This window comes from Microchirus variegatus (genome assembly GCF_963457635.1).
Source record: "Microchirus variegatus genome assembly, chromosome: 1".
Lineage (NCBI taxonomy): Eukaryota > Metazoa > Chordata > Actinopteri > Pleuronectiformes > Soleidae > Microchirus > Microchirus variegatus.
This window is the reverse complement of record NC_139802.1, coordinates 23685829-23694049: the sequence shown is the minus strand read 5'-3', so window position 1 is coordinate 23694049 and position 8221 is coordinate 23685829.

Here is an 8221-nt window from a genome sequence, read left to right as displayed (position 1 = left end):
TTGAAACACTTTCAAAGTTGTATCTGTGGTCATGAAGGGTTTTTAAAATCCTCTGGTGTGGAGCAGACTGTAGCTCACACACACACACACACACACACACACACACACACACACACACACACACACACACACACACACACACACACACACACACACACACACACACACACACACACACACACACACACACACACACACACACACACACACACACACACATTAAACCAGTGTATTGTGTCATGACGTGGATGGTTAACAACATTCCTCGGCTCAGGCTGCGTGAAGAACAGTCTCATTGTTGAGGTGAGGATTTCTCTCTCACCTCTCTAAAAGAGCATGACCCTCAGGAACAGGAACAGGATTTTGGAACATTCTGTAGATTTTGGAATTTTAAGTTGATTTTATAACTTTAAGTATATTTTGAAACATTAAGTAGATTTTGAAAATTATTAGATTTTGGAACTTAAAGTAGATTTTTGGAACTTTAAGTAGATTTTTGGAACTTTAAGTAGATTTTTGGAACTTTAAGTAGGAAAACTAACTTCTCACCACCGTCCCGGAAACGTCCCGAAAAACATTTTGAACCGACCCAAATCGTCCTGAATCGTCCCGAAAATTTTTTTTACATTTTGAGATGTTACTTACTGATAATATAATAAAAACACAACACATTATGTTGATAATAAATAATATAATAAATTTATTTCCAGACTAGATTTGTTGTGTTGTTGTAGATGACAACCAATACGCTCAGTCACAGAACTGTGGTCTACCGGACCTAATGCCACTACTCCAGCATTTAGTGACTACATTTAGTGGGTTGTAGTCGTCATGAGAAGGGCCATGTATTGAGATTTGCATGAGGCTGTTTAGGGCTGTCAAAATTACTCAAAAATGACGTTTGAAAAAACACACATATTCGAATATCTGTATTTGCGCATGATATCAATAACGTGTGCATCTCGGGTGCTCTCAGGTGATGACAGCATGACGTCAATAACAGGAAGAACTAATACAACCAGACAAAACTACTTGTATAGGTAGTTTATTTAAGTTTAAACATATTTCACAACATATTACCTACAAAAAACGAAGTAAATGAACTAATGACCAAGAGCGCAGATCTCACTCGCTCTCTCTCTCTCTCTCTCTCTCTCTCTCTCTCTCTCTCTCTCTCTCTCTCTCTCTCTCTCTCTCTCTGCGCATACTGGTTTAAATGAACAACAAACAAATGCTGAGTACTGATCAAGAGTTTTATGCAGCACTTTAAGGTCCCAAATATGACAGGCTTCATTCAGTGATTGAAACAAATATGTCAACATTAATGAAACGTTTACATGCAGTGCATGCGCAAAGCAGACAGCCCCGTGTTTTTCCACATTCAATATTAATTTTCACCTCAGAATTTTAGATTTTGGAAATATAAGTAGATTTTGGAATATAAGTAAGTAGATTTTGGAACTTTAAGTAGATTTCGGAACTTTAAGTATATTTTGGAACTATAAGTAGATTTTGGAATGTAAGTAGATTTTGGAACCTCAAGTAGATGTTGGAAAAATAAGTACATTTTGGAAATGTAAGTAGATTTTGAAATTATAAGTAGATTTTGGAACTTTAAGTATATTTTGGAACTTTAAGTAGATTTTGAAACTTTAAGTAGATTTTGAAAGTTTAAGTAGATTTTGGATTTATAAATAGATTTTGAGAATTATAACTAGATTTTGGAACTTTAAGTAGATTTTGGAACTTTAACCTCTTCTTCACGGTTGTCCCCGGGACCGGTTGCAGCGTCAGACACAGCGACAAAAGCTAAAAGCTCAGCTAAAAGCTCATATAAACCATTCTTATGTTCACAAAACACTGATGGATCAAACCAGCCGGAGCGAAAAAACCTGTTACAGCGCACACATTGAAAAGCGGCACCGGAGCGTCAGCGTAATTATGTAAACAAAAAAAACATGTGTCGACTGGACAGCGGAGAACTCATAGATTAGCGGTACCATTTTTATCACTCTACGACCAAGTATCACGGATCCAGCCCCAAAATAAGAGCAAAACAACAACTGACTTTCAAGAAATACAAGCAGAAATGTTGTCTTACCTTTGCTGTTTATCAAAACAAGTTATTTCCACCGGAACAAAACAACTTCTAATGAAGAACTACACTTTCCAGCATGCTTTGGGAACAAATCCTTGTCTTATTTATCATTACAGAGTGACATTAGATCGTTCTGATTAGAGAAGGGCGAATGTCCGCACAAGTGCGTCATATGCATTTATGCACATATGCATTTGGGGTCTGATTCTACCGGTTTAGAGGTTTAAAACGATCACAATCACAATCACCCTAATTGACCAAGGTAAGCCAGAGCTATGGCGCTGCGTAACTGAAGACGCTGCAGAGTCACAGAGCTGTTATTACACACCGCACAGGGAGCATCGATTTACAGCGAGTTATCATACTTTTTTTTTTCTAAACAAGTTCTCTTTAGATCTGTAATGATATATAAATAAAATTAAATGGGTTTTAATAATTTGGTACCTAAGAAATCTCAAATGGCACAGATGGTGCCAAACTGTGCCAAAAGTGAGAAGGCCTAGACATCTCTTTACTAAAACCTCTGTAATTTCACTCTGCTTCATTTCAGCAGCATCAGACTTTGCACAGCTCATGTCCACATGTTGTTACATGACCTCCATGTGTTTTTAAGCTCCTACTGCATCTTTTAAAGGTGATATTTGCTTTAAAATGCAATATTTTTTTAGGTGAGAGAAAAACAATCCTTCAGTTATGCTGTGTTCCATGTACATTTACTCTGACACAGTGGCATCTACAGTAAAACTTACACCTCTGGTGGAATCTCACAAGTGTTATCTGTAGCTTGTAACTGCAGAGATTTACTCTATTTAGTTTGGGCATGTCATTTTCAAGCAGGGACTTCAAAAAGAGGGTCAGGGAAGAAGTGGTTAAGTACATGTTGGAACTTTAACCAGTCTGTTATGATGTGGATGGTTAACAACATTCATCTGCTCAGGCTGCGTTAAAAAGAGTCTCATTGTTGAGGCGAGGATTTCTCTCCCACCTCTCTAAGAAGAGGAGGAGGAGTGTAAAAAAAGCAAATGACTTTTTCATTCTCTCTTCCATTTTGACCTTGAACCCTGGGCTCCACAGCTCTGCCCACTCATCCAGACACAGATTGGGTCCAATGGGATTCTGCTCATTGTGAGTTACAGGCCTGTGAAATGTGTCTGTGGTGTTGTTTGGGCATGAGGGATTACGGCGGGATTATTTAAAGGGCTATGGAAGTCCTAAGCTTTATGTCCGCTCCCCGCCGTCTGATGTGGAAAAGTCACGGTGAGCAGTGGATTCAGAGTTGTCAGCTCGAATTTCATCATTCTGACAAATGAGAGGAGGTCGGGGTAGAAAAGATGATATTGTTTTGTTTCTCCCTCACACCAAAGCTCATAGAGAAAACCAGTGATTTTAATATCACAGCACACAGGAGTTCACAGGAGTTAATGATCCACTGCTGCCTCCATCACTGAGTTCAAATGTCTTATTTTGTTAATTTGGCTTCTGAAATCCTTTGTTCAGATTGACCTCAGTGACACAAAGTGACCACACGAGGCAGCAGTAGACCAGCAGCTCCTGTGTCCCTGTGAGCTAAAGTCACGGATTTTCTCTATGGGCTTTGGTGTGGGAGAGTTAGTGGTTTACAAACTTCACTTATTGACAGAAGGCATTTACGTCTTAATCTCTAATCAGATGAGATTAGTGATTTAGTAATGTGTCAATCAGTAATCATTAGACAGGAATCCAACCCATATCACCTTGAACGGCCAGATTAGGAGCTAATCTATGCAAATTAAAGGCTTGGTTTGAAGTTTGAAGGTTGTGAGAAGAAGAGAGAAGTGGAAGCTGCAGCGATCGCCATGGAAATGGAGGCAGATTGTGAAATTATGGCGAGTGAGCGAGGATTATTAATCACTGAGGGACGTCAATAAAACAAGCCCCGCCCCTCCTCGCTCTTTTCTCTGCTGTTAATGAACTCTCAGAGGAAAGTCTTTAAATCGTCCCGTCAGCGATGTGGCCGAGGAGAAGGTCAGCACACAGCGATGATCCCGTTTACGACGTCTGAGCGCAGATTAGATAACGATGTGATGAGAGACGATTGGATTATGTGAGAATAAAGTGGGTTATAGAGAGAGAGCGAGGACGATCAATGAGGATCAGAGACGATCAATGAAGTTAGTGGCTCTGGAATTATATGTCATTATGGCTTTAAAGGGAAAGTTCAGCTGCTGCTGGTCTCACTGCTGCCTCGTGTGGTCACTTTGGGTCACTGAGGTGAATCTGAACGAAGGATTTTAAACACTTAAAGGTGAAGTAAGTAGTTTATAGTGCCATCTAAAGGAGAGGCTGAAATTTACAACAAAGAACTGCTCCTCTGCTCACCCCCTCCCTTCCCTGAGCGCTACGGTATCCTCAGCTGGTCAAATGTCGTCCTCGTCGTCTTTCTCCGTGTCAGCAGATGAGGTTCGTGAGGCGAGGGAGAGGGCGAGCTACCACGGCCGTAGCAGACGAAGCGGAGAGAGTGGAGGCGGGACTTCCGCTACAAGTAAAGAGACGCTTGATTTGTTCTCTCGCGTTTGTCCTTACAGGCTCCTGTAGAAACATGGCGTCTCGCTGCTAACAGTGGCTATGCAACCGCGGCCCGCGACCATGTTATTTTACATGACTTTTTGAAACACTACGAAAATGAAACAAAACTATTATACAGCGACTAGACAATGCAGGAGCACATAATATGTATAAAAAAGTGGATTTTGGGTTATATAAACCCATAAATACTACACAGTGTCCCTTTAATTCTACGGAAGCCCAATAAAAAGACCAAATTATGATCATTTAAAATTTTTATCTCATAATTTTGATGTTTTATCTCATAATTTCTACTTTTTATCTCATAATTTAGAATTTTTATCTCATAATTTTGAAGTTTTATCTCATAATTTCTACTTTTTATTAGTGCTGTCAAACGATTAAAGTATTTAATCGCGATTAATCACATTAATGTCATAGTCAACTCGCGATTAATCTCACATTTTTATCTATTCTAAATGTACCTTGATTTCTTTTTGTACCATTATTTTTCCTAATTTTAATACTCTTATCAACATAGAAAAGTGGATTGACTTGCTTTGTGTAAATGTTATTTGCATATGTTGGCATATACTGTAGTGTAGGGCTGAACAATTAATCGAAATTTATCTAAATTGCAATACAAGTTACTGCAATTTCAAGACACAATATTTATAATATAATATTTGTTCAAGACAAAATATAATTTTAGATGAATTATTAGATTATTACACATCTTATTCTACAGACTGAACCACCCTGGCAGACAAACTAATCTATGTTACAGACTAAACATTGATAATGGAAGTGTTCACTGTCCTAAGAAGAATAGCTGCACAATTATGTGTGTGTGTGTGTGTGTGTGTGCGCGAGCGAGGAGCTGTGTGTGTGTGTGTGCGCGAGTGAGGAGCTGCGTGTGTGCGCGAGCGAGGAGCTGTGTGTCCGTGCGAGCGAGGAGCTGTGTGTGTGTGTGCTGTAGGAGGTACGAGAGGTACGTAGGTGAAGCAGGAAGTAATGTTTTGTTTACATTAGCGAGCCGCAGGTGAATATCACTGTCGCTCTGCATATGTTGAGTTATTCCTCTCATTGTGATAGAGCCGCACAATAATAACAGAGTCTGTGTATCACCCCCAGTGTTGTGAATAAAGAGCCGTTCTTTAAAGCAGACAAAGTCCCGTGGTTTAATGTGTTGTTGCCGTAACGAGCTAACCTGAGCTGAAGGAGCTTGCGGAGAAGCGCTCGCCATTCGCTCAAAACGGAACGTTTTCTTTACTTACGCGAGCCGACTACTCTTTGACTCGCGCAGCGTGTCTGATGTTTTGTTTTCCGGTCTATCTAGATCCGGTGTGGTATTGTAGTTGTTCTAACGTTACTAGTTGATGCAACATCTTGTGAAAAAAACTACAACGTTTGCTCGGCTAAAAAGAGCGTTAATTGCGTGTTAAAAAATGGACGCCGTTAAAATGGGTTCGCGTTAACGCCGTTAATAACGCGTTTAACTGACAGCACTACTTTTTATCTCATAATTTTTACTTTTTATACCTCTTTTTTCAGAGCATCGTTTACTGGGGGGGGGTCAGAGGTCAGTTGGTGGAGATTTTTAATCCACTTATTTATAGAAACTGTCAACTTGAATTCAATTAAAATATCATTAAATGATCGGAAAAAACAGCGTTATTTTACTGACGGGCTGTAGTACATATGCCAGGTCTGTGTGTGGCACTGCCACAGAAACATAAACAGCATAGACAAACGGAGAGCGGCAGAAAACTCTGAAGTCTGATAAAGTTTCTGAAAGTGGAGACGAGTTTCTCTCCAAAAACCTCATTAACATCAACGTCTGAGGTCAGGAATCACAGAGAGTCTTTGTCTTCAGGGAGAGTCTGAAAGAGTCTGAAAGAGGAGAAGAGGAAAAAGTGTTCACCTGTGTCTGAGGACTGAGGAGAGAGGACAGAGGACACAGGAGAGAGGACAGAGGACAGATGCTGCCTTGTTCACTGAGACTATCTAACACACAGGTGATGATTGGACTCAGTCCAGAGTTAGTACAGGAAGTGAAGACAGTTTATCGTCTTCTTTCTTTCAACAAAAAGAAAAAAGATAAAAACAAATGAAGGAATAGAAAGTGAAGAAATATCTAAACTTTAAACTCAACTTCCTCACAAATGAGATTCTGAAAAAAGGTCATAAAAGAGACAACAAATACAAACTGTACACTACACAAAGACCAGGGGCCTCATTTATAAACGTTGCATACGCACAAAAGACGGCGTACGCCACTCTCTACCCAAACCGTGAGATTTATAAAAAGAGAACTTGACGGGAAAATGTGTGGTCCTCCACGACAACTCTGACCCATGTGTATGCACATACCTGGGGTAAGGAGAAACTGCGCCACTGATGGCAGAAGAAAGAAACGGGAGAAACTGTGTGAAACTGATCGTGTAAAATAAATAGTTATATTACCTCTCATTTATGAACAGTTTATTTGCAAGAAATGGATAAAAAAACTCTACAATGAACAAACAAACAAACTTCCTGGAGTGCACACGGGAAACATGATCTAGGACAATAGTAAGACAACAGTAGGGCAAATTGTTTACACTGATATCAGGGTAATTCTCACACATGTAGCAGATACCTAATCGATGGGCATATAAAGGCAGGTACTCACAATGCGTCATGGCGCACAATGGCTGCTTTGGCACTGTTAGAGGATGTGTCAAACTGAAGGATACGGAGGGAGCGGAACTTCCGAGACGAGCTAGATCCACTGGCCAACAGTGATGAGTGGCTGATGAGCCGTTTCCGAATCCCACGAGCTGTCCTCTTGGATCTGTGTGCGGCATTGGGCCCAGCCTTAGAGAGGAGGATGGGCCCAATGCCGTGCCAGTCCCGTGCCAGTCCCGCTCCAAGTGCTCACAACACTCGGGTTTCTGGCGACAGGTGTTGTGCCAATGTAGGTCTCCCCGACAGAAAGCGTTTTCCCTGGCCGCGGCCGCGGAGGCGGAGAAACAGTGGTGCGCTTGCTTTCACCCAAGTAAATTAAAACAATTGCATTGTTTAATGATTTATTTTATGTATACTTCACATAGTACTCTATAACCTCTTTATGAACAGCTTTCTTCTATTCTAGCCATAAATATGGGGGGATACAAATTATGGCAGACAGGTAGAGTAGTATGTGAAGTATGCATAAAATAAATCATCATCATTAAACAATGCAATTGTTTACTTGGGTGAAAGCAAGCGCACCACTGTTTCTCTGCCTCCGCGGCAACACTTTCTGTCGGGGATACCTACATTGCACGACACCTGCATGGGTGTCCCCCTACACCGCCGTCATCACTCCACTAGTGAGTGGATTGTGATTTATAAAGGGAAATCGGCGTAGGACGTGCGTGCGCACTGCTTTATAAATCAGGATATTTTTGTACGTAAGCACTTTCTGTGTTTCGTGCGTACGCCAATTTTGACGTCGGTCCTACGCACAGTTTTATAAATGAGGCCCCTGGACATTGTTCTCCAGAATCTGCTGATATTGAGTGGAATCCATGCGACCCCAACTTTAACAAGATT